Source organism: Parasteatoda tepidariorum, chromosome 1, assembly GCF_982258835.1.
Source record: "Parasteatoda tepidariorum strain Cologne lab strain chromosome 1, Ptep-v5.0, whole genome shotgun sequence".
NCBI lineage: Eukaryota > Metazoa > Arthropoda > Arachnida > Araneae > Theridiidae > Parasteatoda > Parasteatoda tepidariorum.
The window spans coordinates 99918037-99940940 of NC_141755.1; the positions used below are offsets into that span (position 1 = coordinate 99918037).

At 30.0% G+C, this 22904-nt stretch overlaps 1 long non-coding RNA gene across 2 annotated transcripts in view; it reads right to left on the reverse strand.

Annotated features, from left to right (window-relative positions):
- LOC107451852 (uncharacterized) overlaps positions 1 to 22904 on the reverse strand; it is a 204140-nt gene that overhangs the window by 146774 nt on the left and 34462 nt on the right. For both annotated transcript variants that reach the window (XR_015428582.1, XR_015428583.1), the window contains exon 4: positions 7539 to 7599. This is a non-coding gene — a long non-coding RNA (uncharacterized LOC107451852). The remainder of the gene's footprint in view (positions 1 to 7538; positions 7600 to 22904) is intronic.

The window sequence follows — 22904 nt, forward strand, 5'->3', positions numbered from 1 at the left end:
TTATAATTATTAATGTGAAGATGAGATAAAAAGGGGAGGGGCTATAAAAAGTTTTCATTTCAACACACGTGTCGCGGACTTTTTGGAAAAATATTTTAAGTTTCTCTTTTAGTTCGATGGCATTCAAAACAATAAGCACACATTTGTAATTTTTCGTCTGCAAAAGCGATTTTAATAAATTAAGGCAATTTTAATAAAGTTGAATTTGAATTATTTTACAGTTATTACAGTTTTACAGTTATTACAAAATTATTTTACAATGTAATTTTGAGAAAAAGAAGAATACCATTTAAAATTAATAAGAGTTAAGTAGTTTTAAGAATAAAACAATTCAACCGTAATATTTTTAGAGAAAGAAGAATATACTAATAGAAATTACGACTTTAATAAGGTCTTAAGCTAAATTATTTCTTACCTAGATAAAATTATTTAACAGCGAAAAAGAGGAACTAACTGGGGGAAAAAAGAACATTTAAAAATTCGATATTTTTGAACAAAGAATCAAGTTAAATAATTTTAAGAATAAAACAATTATACCGCATTATTTTCAGAGAAAGAAGAATAAACTAACAGAAATTACCACTTTAATAAGATATTAAGCTGAATTATTTCTTACCTAGTTAAAATTATTTAACCACGGGAAAGAACTAACTGACAAAAAGATGAACATTTAAAAATCACGAAAATTTTTTAATAAATGTAAACAATTTTAGAAGTAAAATAAATTAGCCGAGTTAATTTCAGAAAAAGAAGAAAAAATTTAAAAAATTACAAGTGTTAAAATAATTTTTGCTATAGTTAATATTATTTTGAGAAGAATAGTGACATTTTAGAACTACGATCATTTTATTAAAAAAGAATCAAGTTAAACAATTTTAACAATATATTAGATATTAGATTTAGAGGAAGAAAAATAAGTTTAAAAAATTACGTTAATTTTAATAAATCGTTAAATTGAATTGTTCTTTCGATTTATAAATCATAATGATATTGTCACAAAACGATTTTTATATATTATTATATAATCTGTATAATTTTAAGATAAAGGCGTATAGCTTTTAAAAATTGCTTTATTTTAATAAAGTGCTAAATGATCGGTAAATTTATAAAGCGTTAAAGTTATGTAAGATTTAAGATACAATTTTGATGAAAAATTACGAAAATGATATTAATGTGACAAAAAAAAAAACAATATTTAAAAATTTCTTTCATCATATTATTTTGCGAGACAGTAAAAGATATTTACAATATAGTTTAAACTAAACGCATGTGACCAATATTTAAACAACTACAAAATATTCTAGATAATGTATTTAAGCAAACAGTAGGGGAGAGTGGGGTCAATTGTAACAGGGTACGATTGTAACAGAGCAAAAATTTCGAGTGTCGGTTTCTAGATTTGGTTTCTAGGTGGCGCACAAGGTGTATTTAATAAATCTACATGTACACCCCTGCTGGCAACCATTTTTATGTACTTTTGAAAGAGTTACATCACAAAACATATTTTCACGCTACGTAAGTACTTTTTTTGGTATTAGAATATTATATTGTAACAAAGTAATTTTGTTTAAACAAATAAAAGTTATTAACCGAATATGTAAGTGGACACCTTAATTAACATTTCAATAAAAAAAAATTAGTTTAGTTAATTAACTAGCATTTTTTTTTAACAAACGAAGCTGAAATGGCGTCTTGGGGACATTTGTAACAATAAGTCAAGGGACGATTGTAACAGCTGAAAATAAATAATCTTATGTTTACAAACCATTACTTAACTCCTTAAGAACCATCAATAGTTTCCTATATCATTTATATTATGCTGCGTGTGCATCATTTTATTTGTCACCTTTCACAGCATAAATTAAAATTTTTAACCCCTAAAAGTCAAAAGTTTAACCCTTTAAGTATCTGCTCATTATTATTTTTACTCCTAAAATATAACTACTATTTTGATCAATAAAAAAATAAATCACAACTATGATATGTATAATTAACAATGTTTTAGACAATTGATCCCGTAAATGGGGACAATTGTAACAAGTGCACGACTGTCAAAAATTGTTAATAACTAATATAATAACATTTAAAATAAGGTATTTATTTTTTTTCTAGTAGAGGATAGTCTACTTTACTTCTGTCAATTAATACTAATAATATATTGGATTTTTTGTTAGTTAAAAATAGTTAAGTAAAAAATGTTACAATTGACCCCACTCTCCCCTACATTTTTTACAGTATTTTATTTAGACTAAAATATTTACTTCCATAGCAGCTGTATCACCTGATATGTTTTATGCCGCAAGAAGTATATTTTTAGCACACAAGCTGTAATATACAATAGATGCACAAAAATGAAGCATTTATTGCTTACCAATAGATTTTAACTCGCATGAGAAATGTACCACACATGCATTTAAAACAAAGATCAAAGAAAATTCGGGGAATAAAATGTATAAATTTTTTATAAAATTGGTTGCTTGTATCAAATCAAATAGCAACAAATAAATTACTATAAAAATATATATATGATATTTCCTTCTATTTTTCTGTAACTACGATCATTCTGATATATTTTTTTAATAATACCCTGACAGCCGAATGCATTTTCTGCTGAACATTAGATTTTTTTTATTTTTTTTTAAAGAAAAATATAGTATAAAATACATTTAAATACAGAAAATTGATAATTAAATATATACAAATCCTTCTTCTTTTCAAGCATGTTTTTGTTTTTGTCACATATTTATCTATTTGAAATATATAATTATTACTATTTTTATATTTCTTATTCTAATACTTTATTTTTTACTTAAACTATACTTAGAATAGTGATATCAAAACCGTAAAACACAGACATAAAGAGGGAAAAAAAAGAAGAAACAGCTTTGTGAATTTTCTTTTTAGTCTATTTAGTGACACTTAAAAAGTATTGATATTTATTTCCTATATCAGCCAGCGATATTTCTTTTTTGTTTCTGGGCATGGATGATTTTTTACGATATTATCGATATTCTTTACGATAGTTTCGGATGTGGATATTCTAGTCTTATATTTTGTTCACAATAATTTATATGGGGCGTCAAAAACGTAGTCATTGATCCAAATTAGGTTACCGAATAAGACTAGTAATAGATTCAGAAATCACCAACTATTACAGTAACTAAAAATCAAAATTTTTATTTCGCATTTACCCAGTCAATTAGAATCGCTACGTAAATTTTTCTTTTAATTAAATATCCGAATTTTACTTCATCAGAACCATAATAAACTAAAGTAAATTTTTTTAGGATATTATGTGTTTAAGTAATTGCCAAAACCGCAATAAATTACCCCTGACTGAGTTATACAACTGAGTTACACTGACTGAGTTATACAATTACAACTTACCCCTGAATTAATTACTAACTAATTACACAAAATTAATTATCACTAATTAATTATTGCCATCTTACAGTAAATTAATTATTGCTTAATTACCGAAAGAGGAACACCAAAACACAATTTAATATCGATTATAATAACTTACTATCGATATACACAGCAAGTTGCTACATAAATCAAAATTTAGTAACTATACTATAAAGTATCAAATGTATGTATCAATACTTTGCTTCTACAGTATCAGTGATGTTGATAATTCTTCAAGGCTATCGACACTTTGTTTAAGATATACATTTAACTCTCAATCAATCGTAATTTAACCTTATATTTAAACGTTATTATAACATAAAAGAGATGGTGTTAAATTTGTAATAAAGCTTTCAATTATCCAAATACAACACGCTTTTCCATTAAAAGCCTACCGACAACAGTTAAAATGGGGAAAAATGCATTTCATTTCAATAAATTACCCGTTAAATACGATTTCTAACTCTTTTCATTGAAATTTAAAATACCGCATTTACTTATCCAAAGAATAAACGCCACTGAATGTTTTCTACATCTATTATTTGGCAACCTCACAATCAAACGCTTGGATTTAATTCATCCCTTTCTTAAATATAGTGACTTATATTACAATGTTCTGTTTTCGCTCTTTTAAATATTCTGAAAAATCTTCTTACGTTCAAAACATTTAGAGCGCACACTTCTCTTCCATTATTTTCGACAATTTTATATACATCATTATCGCTTTGTCGCATTATTTAGAGGAAAATTTATATTTAAATAGTGAGTACTGTCAGTCATCGCTTTCATTTTTTAATTTTTCGTTTTTAAACTACGTTTTTTAAATTTACACCAACATTATTAGCTCTTTACGCGAATTCGAAATCAAGAAACTTAATCGTTACATTATTTGAGGGTGGGAACATTTGAATAAAACTAGTTCATTTTTTTTAACTTTTTAAAAAGAAGTTTGTCCAGAAATTCCTTCACTAATTCAAAAACAAGAAACCTTACCGTTGCATTGTTTGATTGAATATAAGTATATATTAGATGCAAAAATTAATATATTTATTTGCATAATTTGCATAATTTTCAAGGAAATAGTACTTTTATCCGCTAATTTATGATATTTTAATTCAAGTAACTTTATTAAAAATATGAGGAGAAAAAAATATTGTTATAAATTGGAATTGTAAAAAAAAAATTCACTTCTAACTTTTAATTCTATTGTTAGATAAAATTAAATTGAATCAAATACGTCTTAAGTAATCAAAAAAATAATAAAAAATACTAAATAATAATAATAATAAAAAGAAATCGATGTACAGAGTGAATCACAAAAACGCAATTGTTATTTTGGATTCAGTCAAAGTGGATGTATACTATCATAAATTTTGGAGCGTATTGACCCATATTGTTAAAATTTGCCTTTACCTCAATATATTGCTAAGTTGCACCATATTATTGTGCTTCTTACACACGATTACATTAGACTACGGCATTACTTGAACGGAAACGTGGTTAAATTTAACACCTTATTGTTGTTTGTTATAAGTTTGCACCGCATTAAGGTTCAAGATACTGATATTATGGTTCAACCTTAAACATACTATAGTACATAAAATGTGAACATATGCCTGAAACAAATCAATGACAATAGGAAATAATAATATCTAGAAATAACTTCTAAAGGAAACTTTATATATAATTTTGAGATAGCAATAGTTAATTCTGGAGTTATTTAAAAAAAAAAAAAAATATTTTTTCATTTAATGTTTCCAGATTTACAAAAAATATCTTCAAACAGCTATAAAATATGCATCGCTACAATAACTAGAATCATTTTTACGAAACATTTTTAATTGAAAAGAAAGCTGAATTATTCATACTTGATAGTTTTTTATTTGGTAGGTCAATCAATGAAAAAATATATTCAGTTTGTGAATCATTTTAATCTGTCAATCATCAAGGACATTCATTTCGATTAAAAAAAATCACCTAATTTGGTAACTGACAATTCGTAAGGTTAATTCTCGATCCCCTAAATTAGGCCCTAATTATAAGCCTTTAATTTTATCTGAAAAGTAAAATTTAAACGAAAAGTAATAATTTAATCGGCCTATCAAGTTAGTATGCAATAAAAAGAAGTTTTATTTCTTAAAAAAAAGTAATTTATTTTAGTGCACCAGTAATTAATCATTAAAATGCTCATTAAAAAGGATTTTTGTATAAAACAAAACACATCAAATTTTTTTTCAACTTTCTTCGACTGTTTCAAGACTAAAGTTATCTGAAACTATGTTTTGAAAAAATAAAATACTTCGAAAGAAATTCATAATTTTATCTAGAACAGGGTACACTAACTTTCAACTCCTTCGCAAAATTTCTCTCATATTTCCTTCCTTTCTTTTCTAGAATAAGCAATTCAAAAACAATAACAGAAATTTAATTGTTTGACAAGTTTTAAAAAAAAAAACTTAATTTGAAAGCTTTAATAAGACAACTAGCGTAGAATTGTGAAAATTTTTATTATAGTGGATACTAAATAAAATTAATTATTTAAGCATGTTTTTCAACTATACGATATTTCTAATTATAAAAATAATTTCAAAATCTAGGCTAGGCTAATAAAAGAGGTATGCTATGCAAATATTTTAAATTATTATATTATAATATTAATTATATGTAAATATAAATACAATATGAAGATATGGAGTTTGAAAGATGAATAAAAGTTTTCTTTAGAAGCTATTCATTCAAATTTTTTTTGATTTTGAGAAAATTAGAAACAAATTTATATGTATTTCTAAATACTGAGAAAATCCTAATGTTTGTTTCAGTTATTCCTATAAAATAAATTAAAAATTTGCGCTATTTTTTATTAAGAAACCCACAAATAATATTATTACAGTAACGAAAGAAGTACGAATGTACAGTAACGAATTTTCGCTTCTAGTTACAAATTTTGATTTAGATGCTATTTCGAGCTTACATAAAGAAAATATGAACTTTCAGTTTTTTCTATAATAAAATAAGAAGTTCAAAAGTTAATTAGATCAACTGTTCCGTTTGAACCCTAGGGTTCCGACAGTAAAAATGGTAGAGGTTCCCAAATGTAAAAAAAATTCCATAAGTTTTTTTCATCGAGTTTTTAAATTAAAACTAAAATATATCAACTCACGAATAAAGAATTACATTTCTTTGATAACTATTCTCAAAGTTTGTAACAGCTATTTTTTGAAAACCACCAGTCAGTTTTTTTTATTCCTTTTCTGCAAATATACACACTCAGAAAAATTCACAGTTTAAAATAATTAACATTAAATATTTTCAAAATAATTCGTAGTTTTTCTTTTGGCTAGTACATTCACAGTTGTGAATTAATTTTTTATTTATTTATTTTTTTAGTAATGTCGGAGCTCCACCAAAAGAAGATAGAGAGTCGTGGTGGCTCAGGGGATAGAGCACTCGCTTCCTAATGCAGTGAATCGGGTTCGAATGCCGGCGATGGCTGGTTGATTCGAATTCCGCCCCTGGCTCGCACTGACCACAGAGCAGACGTAAAATATCCTTAGTGGTAGACGGATCATGGGTTAGAGTCCCCTTGCCATCAGACTAAGAGGGGAGGCTTTCGTGGTTTTCCTCTCCATATAACGCAATGCCGGTTAGTTCCATAAAAAAGACCTCCATGAAGGCAAATTTCTCACAGTATTTGATCCAAAAGTTACCTTCTCTTCTGGATTGCGTTTAAAATTACAAGGCTACGGAGTTGAACATTGGTAACTGTAAACTGATTTTATATATATATATATATATATATATATATATATATATATATATATATATATATATATATATATATATATATATATATATATATATATATATATATATATATATCCTTAATGAAATAATCTTAAGGCATATTTTCTGATAATTAAGTTAACAAGAAGTTTTTATAAAAATAATTTTTAACATAATTCAAAATTTTCACACAAATTTCTTTTAAGAATGAGCCGGTTATAACATATATTGACGATACGAGCATAATAATTAGCATTTATTTTTTTTATTTTTTTAAATGTCTGGAAAAAACAGGAAATAAATAAGCATAATAAGAAAATGCACTAAAGAATATTTTAAATTCTTACCTTGGAAGTAAAACTCGCTATTTTTCGCATAATAAGAAATCACATCTAACATATCCAGGGTCTGAAAAGACAATAACAGCGAAACTTTAGCTATTAAAGACCAAAAAACGCGTTTCGGGTAAATGAGGGGGGAACAGACACTATTCCCCCTCAATAAATACACCTCTAGCTAAGAGGAAGGGGGGAAGAATATACGGAAATAATATATTGACTCTATAACTAAAATCTAAAAACAAAAAGTTTCTCTTAAAAGGCTCAATGAAGCAAAGTATCTACTGGGATGATGAGAAGAGGTGGTGTTGAGGAAAAGGGGGTGCCGTTACATCCCCCCCCCCGATTCTTCCGAAATTTTTTAGTTATTGTCGCAGATGAGTCGGAATAGTTTCTTAAATCATGACTTAAGGGAGGAGTCGGAAGGAATGAGTGGGGTGGAGGGGGGCACACCTGCCCTGTTCGCGTGGGCTTAAGTAGTTAGGGTGAAAATTTCGAAATTCAAGAGGCTATCTGTTCACAGAATGGAAGTGGGATTTCATCACACCCAGCAGAAGGTGCTGAACATCGATTGATGTATGGATAAGAGTCCGCACCCCCCAAAATTTTCGAGAAATAGAACGTTTTTTTATTCGCCTTTTGCGAATTCTAGTTTTTGAATGAAATTCCTATAATGTAGTTACTTTGAAAGACAGCTAGACATTTATTTCTCTAAAATAAATTAAATAATCATTTCGTTCAAAACTATTGAGTTTCGTGCAACTGTTCATTTTTCTGATGGGAATATTCCCTTTTTTTCTAAAATATAAAAAGTGGTAGCTCAAACGTTTCATTATTATGGTTTATTCTGCAGAAACGAAATAGCTCTGCCTGTAATATATTAATAACTAAAATATTTATATTTGGACCTGAAATCAACGTACAGCTTAAGTGGTAGATCATATGCCACCTTTTTAAAGCTTAAGTGACAGGTCATAGAAAGAAATGTCCACTTGGTAATAACAAACATTTCTGCAACGTTTGCCACTTAAACGTTTTTCAAGCACTGTCGAGTTCGTATGGCGTGACTAAACATTAAACTGTTCCTTGACAACTATTTCTTAACCTTGCGGATTACGACCGTAAGGAGCGCATTTCGTTTGGCAAGAGAGCACCACTATAGTGAAAATGCGACTTTTCTCTGAACACCCCAGATAGATGGCAGCACCAATAGTTTTGAGAGGCCATTTCCGCATTTTAGACATAGAACTAAAGGAAAAGGTAAATTTTTCCAGATCCCTGTATCCATGGTACTGCTCAGCGACAAACCACAGCGACCAACCGATTCCACGGATATGTACTCGGTGGATATTAGTGGCTTTCGATGATCGAACCCCGGTCTTTTCGGACGATACTCTAAACTAAACTGTTTCGATTTATCATATATATATCAATGTTTAATGGTGGCCGTCGCACTTACAGGGTCCCGAAACAATCTTTTAACTACATTATTTGTGCTCCTACATCGTTTTGGTGTTATAGCAAATAAGTCAGACCTGGATATAAGGTCATCCACATATAAGGTCACCCCGCTTATAAGGTCACTTTTCCAAAGTCCCGGCTCGCTGAATAGAAATTCTTTGTTACAGATTATCGGATATATGGTCAAGTTTTAAAAATCGTTATCGCTTATAGGGTCATTTTTATCTGAGGCTTCGAACAAAATCCTATTTAACTTCCTTACAAGGCAATTACCCCTCTCGAGTTCTAGGAAAATGTTGCAGCCAATGAACAAGCTACAATTTCTGAAATTGCTTCACAAGTTGTGGACAGTGATTACAATGACAGTGATCCTGAGGCTGTAGCTGTAACCCAAGTGGAAGCCTTCAATGCAATAAATGTCATATGAAATTCTTTTACAAACCATGAGGGAGCTGAAGAACATTTCGAGAAGTTACAAAATTTAGAAAACATTGTTCAAAAAATGAAACCAAAAACGAGACAGACCTGTATAAATGATTATTTTAAATAAGGTAAGATGTAATGTATGTATGTACACTTTGAAGAAATTTGTAAACAGCTTTATTTTAAATTAAAAAAATTTCTGAAAATCTAACATTCTTTAATTCTTTACTAATTCTGTTAAAATTTATTAACTTAAAGATTTAATTTATGGCCGATCGTTTTCATTTGTATTACCATTTTTAAAAAGTCTTAATGTGTACTGTTTACGTGCTTAGTTACGAACTGCTAATGAATCGGTTAAAAGGTCACCCCGCTTATAAGGTCACTTTTGCAATGTCCCTTAGAGTGACTTTATATCGAGGTCTGACACCATCATCAGTATCGACACAGAATGAGTGATCGAGGCACAAATAGGATGAATTCTGAGACTTTGTGTAATACCGAAAAATCGTTCAATCGTTACTATATGATGATCATAATTACTATATTAACGAAACGATCACTATACAGTATTGAAGTGGAGCGATGTCGATCAATTTAAAAAATTGATGAATACAAATCATTTAAACAAGTAACTCAGGAGAGAAGGATAATGGAATGAAAGAAGAGTTTTCGAAGTTCAGGGGCATCGCTTTCAACCTGGAATATTTTATTTTATAACCGTCGTTAAACAGCCGAATCTTTTTTTTTTTTTTCTTTTGGTTTACGACTACTAATGTTCAACCGTAGCCTTGCAATTTCGAACCTAATCCAAGGGAACTCCTTAATCAAGTATTGGGAGAAATTTGCCTTTGTGAAGGACTTTTTGATGGAACTAACCCGCATTTGCGTTACATGGTGAGGAAAAACTCCCTCGGTTAGCGTGACGGCAAGGGGACTCTAACCCACGATCCATCTACCACTGACGATATTTTACGTCAACACTGTGGTCGGTGCAAGCCGGATGCTGAATTCGTATCAACCAGCCATCACTGGGATTCGAACACAGCTCCCCTCATTGGAAGGCGAACTTTGTATTCCACGAACCTACTGAAAATTATAAATACTGAATTATATCTTACTGTAATTATAAATTTTAATGTTACTAAATAAGAAACATGGTGGTTGAACCAATTACTGTAAAAAAACAACATTCTTTCTAGGTGTTTTACAGCGCTAGGAACGATCCTCTTATTTTGACGTTGTGGAACACCACATTAATGTATAGTAGTTACCACCATTTTTTGTGTTCAGATATTTTCTTACGGTGACAACCTTAATTGCCGTTATAATAACAATGGGGATTATTGCGACATCGCGTGAGGAGACATTTGCAACTAACAGGTGAAATATTTACAATTACATCCATTTCCATGTCTGGATGACTGCCTTATCAGTAAACGGAGGAAGTTCTAACATAAAAGTGTGATAATGGTAATCTTTCAGAGCAAAAATATTACGTCTATATTTCAAAAAAGACTGCGGTAACAACGTTTTTTTTCTTTCTTTCTCTTTAATAGACATTTCGAGCTGTTGCACCAATCGATCTTCCACCTTATTGCTGGTGATTTCTTTGGCAGCTGAAGGCATACAAGTATTTACACCTGTGAAATTTTAGAAAAATCTATTTTAGGACAACTGCGCGAAAAATTAAATTTAAAGCGCCAAAAAGTTGATCTCCAAAATAAATTATTTCGAAATTGAATAAGAAAATGAGATTCGAGTAAACAACATTATGACTTTTACTGAAATTACCAATAAACACGCAAGGTAAATAATGCTATTGTGCTACAATATATATATATATATATATATATATATATATATATATATATATATATATATATATATACAGGGTGTCTCAGTTAAGCGTTTCAGAACTTCTAAGAGGGGTAGGGGGTATCCTGACGACTCGAAATCATATAGCAATGTGGGGTCGGAAATGCTTTCCTGAAACGGTGACGTACACAGAAGCACCATAAAGAAAAGAGACCGTAAGAGAAAAATCGCTGTAATAATACATTGAAAAAATTATGTAACCTCCTCGGTCACCCGACCTATCATGTCTTGATTTCTGGACTCATATGAAAACACTGGTTTATGACACCCCTGTTGATAATGCTGGTTGCAAGAATCGCAGTAGCTTTCTGCGAGATATGCCTGGAGTATTGCAGAATGTTCGAATGTTCATGCGCCGGAGATGTGAGGTGTACATTGTAGCCGGTGGCAGAAACTTCGAACACTTACTTTGACCCATGTACCATATAATTTTTTCAATGTATTATTATAGCGATTTTTCACTTACGGTCTCTTTTCTTTATGGTGCTTCTGTGTACGTCACCGCTTCAGGAAAGTATTTCCGACCCCACATTGCTATATGATTTCGAGTCGTCAGGATGCCCCCTACCCCTCTTAGAAGTTCTGAAACGCTTAACTGAGACACCCTGTGTATATATATATATATATATATATATATATATATATATATATATATATATATATATATATATATATATATATATATATATATATATATATATATATATATATGCACGAGAAAAACGAAGAAAATTAATAAGTTTTATTAACTGCGCATAAGCTGCAAGCATATAGAACTCATAAAATAAGCTGAAATATTGAGAAAACATGGAAAATAATAAATAAAAAAAATGACAAGAGAAGAAAATTATTAAAAGTCCGGAAAACAATATATATATATATATATATATATATATATATATATATATATATATATATATATATATATATAGCATAATAAATACAAAAAGAAAAAAAACACGAAGGAAATTAAGAAAAACTCCTCACACACTATTGTATTGATATATTTTGTTTGGCTATATTGATACAGTATTAGAAAGCACTCCTTTTTGCGGATATAATCGTCTGAGCTGATGGAAAGGTTAGATCTTTTATTTCAAAGATTTTTATTTTATATTATTTTTTCATTGTTCTGTAAGAAAAAAGCCTTTAAAACAAGATTCGCGATACGATTTTACTTTTCATGAAAAATCTATAGGAAAAAATAGAGAACCTTTGCGGAAAATAAATTTGTAACTACCTTAATACAAAGACAACTAATGTTAATGGTTAATAAAAATGTCTGTTAAGAGTAAAACTCAGTTAAACTTTAAGGAATCTCGCAAAAATAATTGCAATATTCCTTCCCCCTAGCTAAGAGTAAATCATAAATATGAATGTACTGTTAGCAGTGTTTTTCGTTAGTTTCTTTTCTTAAATACGATTGAAAAAGGTAAAAAAGTTTTTTTAAAAAGAAACTGTTACAGCTTTGTATATTATTGAAAAAGAGAAATAATGAAAAAAAATTTCGAAAACTGCACTTATTCATTTATTTCAAAATTTTTTTACAGCTTGATCGCACATGTTTAACGTTTTATTTTTTTTATTTATTTCATTTCAGATTGCATAGCAAACTAATTCAAAAACATATTAATTCCTCGCCCCCCTCCCCCCCCCCCTAAAAAAAAGGAAAATCATTAAACACGTTGGAAATAATATTTACAACTGTCTGAATTGCGTCAAATTGCCTCCTTTTTCAGAACTGCAGAAAAAAATACAGCATAATTTTCTTCATACTATCTAGAAAGTTATACATATTTGAAGTTTCTTCTTTATAACATTAAAAGTACACCATTTTACTGTTGATTCTTAAAATATTTGTATTAATTATTTATTTAATAATATGATAAAACTACAAATCACATTTCCCACTTTTTATCCCGTTAACATTAACATCAAGGTTGAATCATTAATCACTGTTATTAATCGTTTAAGAATGCAAATAGGCCTCTAACCGTTTTATCACATTAACGGGGAACCAATTAAACGGGTTTCATCAATTATTTCCACCAATCATTTATCAATTAAATACTTAAGATTGAATCATTAGTCTGAATGTCTAACAGGATAGGATTCGAGTACTGATTCCATGATTCGTATCGTTTAATAGCCTTTTATCTGAAAAGATTTTATTCCAAATAAATTCTGTTTCGATTTTAAAATTTATTATCCCAATCGTAATTAAATTTACCTTTAATTAGACAATTATTTTTAAAATTGCTGTATATAATAGATCATTTTCATGAAACGTTTTCAGTTTCTTTAAAAATACCCCTAAATAGAAAAGATTGTTAGCCGATAAAAAACAATCAAATGGATTTAAAGGATGACAATCCTCATTATATTTGCATTTTGATTGCTGACTATTTTTTAAATTACCATAATTAATAAGTCTTTTTTTTTGCTTAAATAAAATAATATCAGTTGTTAAAATTAATATCCATGAGACGTTTTCAATTTCTTTAAAAATACCCCTAAATAGAAAAGATTGTTAGCCGATAAAAAACAATCAAATGGATTTAAAGGATGACAATCCTCATTATATTTGCATTTTGATTGCTGACTATTTTTTAAATTACCATAATTGATAAGTTTTTTTTTTGCTTAAATAAAATAATATCAGTTGTTAAAATTAATATCCATAAAAGGTTTTCAATTTATTTAAAAATACCCCTAAATAGAAAAGATTTTAGCAGATAAGAAACAATGAAATGGATTCAAATGATCACAATCCTCATTATATTTGCATTTAGATAGCTAATTACTTTTAAAATTAAAATAATTAATCCTTTTTCGTTGTTGCTTGAATAAAATAATATAAGTTAAAATTGATATCCATGAAACGGTTTTAATTTTCTTAAAAATATCCCAAAGTAAAAAAGATTTTCGCCGATACGAAACAATGAAATGGATTTAAATGATCACAATCCTTATTATATTTTCATTTCGATTGTTAATTATTTTTAAAATTACCACAATTAATAGGTCATTTTTTTGTTGTTGCCTAAATGAAATAATATCAGTTGTTAAAATTGATATCCATGAAACGTTTTCAATTTCTTTAAAAATACCCCTAAATAGAAAAGATTGTTAGCCGATAAGGAACAATGAAATGGATTCAAATGATCACAATCATCATTATATTTGCATTTCGATTGGCCATGAAAAACAATGTAATTGAATTCATAGAGTGTGAAGCCAATTCCAGTTTAATTCCATGAAAAGTAATCCGGGATCGAGATTAATTTCATCCTGTGTCCAAAGTGAACAAAGGCCATCCATCAAATGTCATGTTGCCACCAGAAAAACAATCCAATGAAAAAGTCGAATGGTTGGCGAGAGTTAAGATTCAGACTTGAGCAGTCAAGCATGAAGAAAGCAACCAATCAAAACGAAGCTCGCTTTTCTTCTGAATTATTCTTCCAAATTTATTGAATACTGTGTCATGCAGTTTTAATATCCCATTTTATTTTCTCTACAATTGTATTTTATAAGATATTTGAAATAAAACAATAAGGAAGTTTCAAAAAATGTATGGAAAAAAGCTGAATAAAAGATAAATTCACATTTAAACGGACATTTCATATGGAAATGATTATAAGTTAGTTGTTAATCGGAAGAAAATAAAAAAAAATGCTTAGAATCGTTGCTGAGAGCGCAATAGCAAGTTAGACGGAGGGTGCTTAAAGCATTATTACAAGCGAATTATTGGTGGGTGACCCACTTGGATCAGTCTGCGTAGGAACCGAGGGTGTGCGGTATTGGTCCTCGTTAAACTGTGCTACCGTAAAGTGCTCGACTTCGCTAGCAGGTCGTTGGACTACCGAAGCGGGGGTGCCATCCCCTCTGCAGAGGATCAAAATTGTGATCTCTTGTCTTCGGATCATCCTTAGGGATGTTTCCCAGACCGTCGCCAATAGCCCATTGTGCAGCTCTAGCGCGACGTAAATGAACTACAACTACAACTACTAGGGAATTATTGGGTCAACTAGATCACAATTCGGGCGCTAAATGTAATAAACCACGTGGAAAAACTATACATATTATTATTTCAAGCAAGAGAAAACAATTGTTGAAAGAAAAAAAATGACAAGAACCAAAAAATTTCTTCAAATTTTAAGTCTTCAAAATAATCTAAAATTTCTTTTGTATACTTCTTTAGTTACAATTATTAATATTTTACAGACATCAGTGTAGTTTATTGACATTTGCTCGAGGAGAAAAAAAAAAAAATAGAAATTCATCAAATCTTGAATGCCAGGAAAATGACAAGAACAGCTTGAAACAACAGCTAAAAACAACAATTAAAAACAACAGCTTGTTACAGTTTTCATTTTGCTTTTTCAAGAAAAAAAATTTAAACTAAGGACATTTTAATTGTCCTACGTGCGCACTATGTCTTACGTGTCCCCTACTCTTACCCAGGCAATAAATAAGCAAATCACAAATCCCCCTTCCCCCATTTAGGTGCTTACGTAATAAATGAATGGAGCGAAAAATTTCGCTTATACTATTAACGATTTTCAATTTTATCGAAGTAAAAAAAACAAGAATATAAAAAATATCGAATGAAATTTAGAAAAGCTGAAATTTAGGATAGCCTGGTTGGTTGGGCAGTAGGCCCATGTCCAAGAGGTCGTGGATTCGATCCCTGTCGGCCGAAGACTCTCTGTGTAGTAAATGGTGACTGACGCACCCTAAATCTGTCGAGTTACAAAGTCCTCCATGTTCCCATAACGAATCATACCTCTAGGGGTACTGATCCAGGAGTTTCCTTATCGTCTGGATTGGGTTCAAAATTACAAGACTACGGAGTTGAACATTAGTAGTCGTAAACCCAAAGTTGGGTCGACTGCTCAACGACGGTTATAAAATTAAAAAAAAGAAATTCGAATTTTTTGGAATAAAGGCCTCTTTAAAATTAAAAAAAAAAAAAAAAAAGGAGGAAAAAAAGTAGCAAACAGCTCAAATTATTAAACGTAGCTAATTATCAGTATTTTCTAATAAGCCTGATACTTTTAGGTGTACTACAATGAATTTACTTAGATCTGGGCTTATTACGGGATATAACATTGATTATTACCCTCATTTATTCCAAGACGTTTTTATGACCCTATTAAGTTTAATGCAATGAGCTTAAGAAAATTTAGGCTGATTGAGTAAGATTTTTACAATTTTCAATTAGCCTAAAGACATTCGGGCTGACTGTAGCAATTGCATCGAGTCGGCATATCGACAACAATTGCAGAGAGCCGTGAGTGCTCAGGGAATGGAGTATTCGTCTTCCAATTAGGTGAAACGGGTTCGAATCCCAGCGATGGCTGGTCGGTGCGAATTTCTCATCTGGCTTGCATCGACCACAGTGCTGACGTAAAATATCTTCAGTAGTTGACGGATCATGGGTTAGAGTTCCCTTGCCGTCAGGCTAACCGTGGAAGGTTCTCGTGGTCTTTCTCTCCATGTAACGCAAATGCGGGTTAGTTCCATTAAAAAGTCCTCCACGAAGGCAAATTTCTCCCAATACTTGATCCAGGAGTTTCATTGTCTTGGGATATAGATTTTTCTTACGGAGTTGAGCATTAGTAGTGGTAAACCCAAAATCGGGTCGGCTAATCAACGACGTTATAAAATAAAATAAAAGAAATCGGGTATTTTTGTGGAATAGAAGCCTCTGTAAAATTAAAAAAATGAGAGAAGGAAAAAAAATAGCAAACAACTCAAATTATTAACCGTAGCTGTTGCGGTTGCAATGAAGTTCAGGGTCAAGGTTCAGTGTCATCAAAGCCTGCATCATCCTTATCCATTGTAGAAAGATGAAGAAGAGAAAGTGGCAAATTTGTTGGCGACAATAAAGAAGAGAAGAAAAAGAAGAAGAAAAAAGTATAAGCGAAGAAGACTGTTGAATAATGAATGAGGTTTTTTGTGGCAGGAAATGACTTGTGTCAACAAAATTACAAGTTTATCTTCTCAGCAAATGCTGGCTTTCTATAGTGTTTAGTTTTCTTTTTTTGTTTAGACTTTTTTTTTTTCTCCTCTTCTCTTAACGGAAATTGAGATTATGAAGAAGAAAAACGTTAAACTCAACGATTTATAGCGTGGAAAATATGCAATCTGTCCCCTTCAAATTTTTCACTCATTATCCCCTTCTAGGAAGAGTCCGACGAACAACAAATACTCGATAAGGGAAGGTACCTAAACATAAAATTGTATTAAGATTTAAAATTGTATTTTAAGTATAAAATTGTATTTTAATACCGTTGGACCTCGATTTAACGAATGGATTGGGACCGACGAATCCTTAGCAACAACTTTACCATGGCTCGACATATGAGTCCTATAAGAAGCACCGAGGGACCCATATAGGGATGTCTAGATTTTTTAATATGGATCCTAGAATGGTCTACATAGGGTCTACATTGACCAATATAGAACCTGCATTGGCTAAATAATGGATACAAAATATCGGGTGAATCTGACAATTCTATATAGGACCTATATTGGGTGTAAAGTTACTGTAAAGTGGTCGGTGAATCGGAAAATTCGGAAAAATAAAGGCCCTTTGAAGCCTTACTGGGCCAAAATTCATAATTTTGGACGAATGAGGGCCCAAGTTATTTGGCTGCAAGGGATCTTTTCGTTAAATCAAATATCAATTTTTGTAATGAATATGGTATAAAAATATCAATGCAAAATACCCTCAGATATGCAGATAATGAAAAAAAAAGTGATTATTGTTTACTACGAGCTTAAAAATTATAAGTTATACGTTAGGAAATCAACTTTAAAATGATATTAATTCCTTAACGCTATTTACTTTTAAAATTTAATAAATAATACATATATTTACACACGTCGATTAGGGTGTGAAATATTCAAAATTTTAAGTGCGAAAAATTCAAAGTTTCAGTTTTTTTTTAATCTGCGATTTTTTTTTCAGTGATTGTTGTTCGTTAAATAAAAGCTAAAAATTCGTTAAATGAGAGCATTTTAGCACCTTTTTTGTCGGGACAGAAAAATATTCGTTTAGTCGAAGAATTCGGTAAAATCAAAATGAGTTAAATCGAGGTTTTTGCTGTTTAAATACACCATTAATGTTCATTTACCCAACTTTTAATGTAACCACCATTTTTAATGTTCAGTAAAACTGAAATTTATTTTAATTTTTTTATTTATTTTATTTTAATTTTATTTTAATTTATTTTATTTCTATTTTATTTTAATTTTTAGAATGATAGCATAAGAGTCAGCAAAGTTATTTTTTCGACTTAACAGAAAAAACAGGCTTAACAGAAAAGGATAGAAATTAAATAAAAATGAAAACCTAATCCTAACCTAATTTGAAATTTTGATTAGAGCATTTATAACCAGAACTGAAGATATAATGTTCTAATAGCTTCTAAGTGTTAATTATGTATATTTGAATATACATTCTTTTTAAATGCACTATAAATAAATAAAAAATTAAAAAAAAATTTTTTTCTTTCAGTTACGTAACTGGATTCAACAATAAAGACAACAAGAAAATTAGAGTTTCTGGAAGAAACTGAAATTTCTGTAATCCATAGAAATGTTTGAAACTTCCTGTTCATCAAGAACTAGGTTTTTTAACGTTCGTTTTTATTTTTTTTTAATGGGTCATTCTTTTAAGGTTCGCAATAAGAGAATAAATAAAGTGTAACAATTATTTTGTTTCGAATGCAAAAAAATACATTTTAAAAGTGAAGATATTTAAACAGCAAAAGAAGTTATAGACTTTTTACAAAGTAATGAAATTGTTGAAGTTCATAGAAGTTCGTGGAAAAATGAATGTAAATGTAAAGTTTAATAACTCCTTCAGGCGCGTAACTGCAATGAACAATGTAGACAGACATAAATAATACGAGAAGTTGCAGTAATGTAGAAATAAAATAAAATAAATATACTTCCATGAAAATGGCTAAGGCTCCATTTCCATCAACAATTATGGGTTTTTAAACGGGTATTCTTTTAAAGCATGCAATAATTGAGGAACAAATAAAGTTTAATCTACCTTTTATTGCAGTTGTGTAACTGGAATGGTTCTACAATAAAGTTATTCAACACCAAAAAAATCAGCTAGTTTTTGGAAGAAAATTAAAAGTCATATACGCAAATAACACTGGAAATTAAATTGGTTTGGGAAATAAATGAAATCGTCTTCGACAATGGAAACAAACACCTACACTGTACAAAATTTTGGTGTGCCGTTGCCACCATTTTTTGGTGTTGCGGTAAAATATGTATGCTTTTAAGTATATTTGTAGCTATCGTGCCAAAAAATTTAATAAAATAGACCAAATAGCAGTTGTTTGAAGGAATTAAATGCGAATATATAACAAAAAATGTGCTTGTTTTACGAACAAAATATTTTTGCAGCATAGACATAAATTGATTCTAATGCGCATGAAAATATGGGTTGTTAGCAAAAAAATAAACGAAAAATGAATAAATAAATAAAATTACAACAATAAAAAAGTAAATAATATGCACAGTAAGAAATTTAGTTTACCTTAGAATCAAAAGAAGGGGCAACTATACACCAAAATTTTTTACAGTGTTTATCTTTGATAACATCTGCTCCTGCACACCAGAGCCCAAGGTCAAGAAAACTGAGATGGGCACAGTAGGCCTAGGCCCTCTATGGGCTGTCGCGCCACTGAGTTTTATCTTTGATTAACAAACTAATTTTATGTTAAGAAATATTGTAAATATATGCATCCTAAATGACTGATTCTTACTTTATATTGTATCGTAAAAATAACTTAACTGACTCTTATGTGTATCATATTTCATAGTGATTATAAATTTTAGATGCTGTTGTTGTCGTAGACCAATAAGGCAAGTAGCGCTACTGAATAACAAAAATGGTGGCAGTTACTTTACACCAAGAAGTGTAAAAGTACATTTTTAGTGCTTCACTACACCAGGAAGCTAATTTACAATCCAGCGACATTTAACGACTCGTCCTTTTTTGGAGCTTTTCCTCTTGGCTCTAGTTGGTCCCAATTATAATGAATGCAAGCTTCTGTTTCGTTTAAAAATTGTTACCTGCTCTAATAAATAAGCAGAAATCAATTAATTCTTTTATATTTATTTATTTATATATTTATTCTTTTCTATAGGACATGCTGAACAAAAGAACGTTATTTAAAGTAATATTTAAGGTGAATAGCCATAAGAAAATATTCTTGGCTCTTGGTGTAGTGGAACACCACTTTGGTGAAAAGTAGTTGCCACCATTTTTTACGTTAAAATACGCTGAAATTATTTACAGTTCTTTTATCCGTTAAGAACAATGTATTTTTAAGCGTGTATTCTTTTGATGCATGCGATAGTTGAATAAGCAAGCAATATAAAACAAAAAATTAAAGTAAATTCCTACTTAAGTCAACAAAGAAAATTTTTATTTTAATTACTTTTTACTAAATAATTATAAAAAAAAATTCGTCCATATAGAACTAAAATATATAAATATATATAGGGAGAATATTGAACAAGATATATAAATATATATAGGGACAGTGCGAAACTAATAATTGGAATTGAAAAAAAAAGGCACGTGGTATATCAGAGAACTATAAAAGTATACATTTGGTGACGTGGACCACACGTGATACCACGTCACGTTCTTTATTGAATTTATCTGACACAGCGAATATAAAATAATTAAATATTTTAATGTGCGCAATAAACTACTTTTTATTCAAATAGAGCTATAAGTTAGAAATTATCACTGATGTTATCTTGAATAAATTGTTTCGCTTCTAGTAAAATTTAAAACAATGACTAACGCTTAACCCATCAGAAAATTCCATTTCGTTTTTCGCTCATCTCTATTTAATGATTAATTTAATATTTTTAAAAAACTGTATAAACATCAAGTGTCATCCACTACAAGTTTTAAAAAAAACTGTATTTGAACTTGAGTGTATGAATAAAAAGTATTTTATTAAAGATTGAAAATTTGAACAAAATATGGGGAGAATGTGAACTAATAGTAGGAAATTGAATAAAATTTCAACACTTTTGATTCAGTTGAGTATCGGGATGCCTCTACAGCAGAGGTCGCCAAAGTGGTCTATATAGACCCCCAAGGGTCTATTTAACAAAAGCAGGGGTCGATCTGAGACAGGGGGGTGAATGGGGGTCGATCCGAATCGGAAGGGTCAATTGTGGGTCGAAAAAAGAAACAGTTCTCAATACGCAAATCACACATACCTAATTAAGTATGTAAAATTTGTGATTTTTTTTTATAATTGACTCAATATCAGTTTCTTTATAAAACATAAATTAATAAACGTATATTTATTGGGGTGAAACAAGTATGTACGTACCACCGCGCAGTGGCACGAACTCAGCGCAGTTTATGAGTTATATGCATATGTGCGCTTGTCCAAATGTCTCGTGTGACGAGCATTGACGTTACAAATGCAAATATCATACGCAGTTTCAACTATCTTTGCAAACTGTGTTGAATATTTGCAGTGTCATTATTAAAACTTTTATAGTTTTGGATAATTAGTTATTGTTTCGATAAAACTATTCGTTTGGTTTAGATATCAATTTTAATTATCAATGCACAAAAAAGAAAGTAAGCATTAATGATATGGATTAGTACAGCCCGCGACAAAACTATAGCACACTTTGTATTTTTTTACGAAAATTACAAAATTGACCAATTTTGACGAAAATTAAAATTGACCAATTTTGAACCCAATATAGCGAACCTTGCAAAAAAACACCAGGCCCACCCATCTTATTGATCAAGAAGCAGTAAATCTTCAGTTACTTTACTTATTATATCTACTTATGCATAATTACTTATTATTTAATAATAAGGTATTTAAATTTCAATATTAGTATATTTTTCATAAAACTATTGTTACATAATGTACTATTACTTTAATAAATGTTTAAAATCATAAAATAAATGTATAAACACAGTATCTAATAGAGTTTTATTTTAATTAACAGAAAATTACTTTTGCGGGGGTCGATGGAGATTTCGAAAAATTATATAGGGGTCGATAATCAAAAAAGTTTGGCGACCGCTGCTCTACAGTGATGCCATATAAATAACATGGACATTTTCACCCCATTCACTGGGAATGAGAAAAAGCAACCTGCTCATCAGTAACTATGCACTGTTAGACGCTCACTCTTTCAAAGTTATGCACTGAATAAATAAATAAATAAAAGTTTAATAATCCCATTCTTTCAGTTGCGAAACAGGATTCAACAGTGAAGTTATATAAATAACAACGAGGAAGAGATTTCTGGAAGAAAATGAAATTGTTGAAGTCGATGGAGGAAAAGCTCCCAAGTTCATCAACATTGTTTAGAGAAAAATGTTTAAAAAGAAAGATGTAAGTTATAGGAAAAGAAAAGGGGAGATTGAAAAACTCCCGCTGAAGAAAATAAATTTTCCTTCTCCCCCCCCCCATACATCTTTTTCTTTTCAAGCTCCGTCTCCCCCTTATTTCTTTTCAGAAAAGTCTTAAGACAATAAGGAGGAGAAAAAAGAAATAGCAAAAACCTTGGAATGAAGTCAGTCCG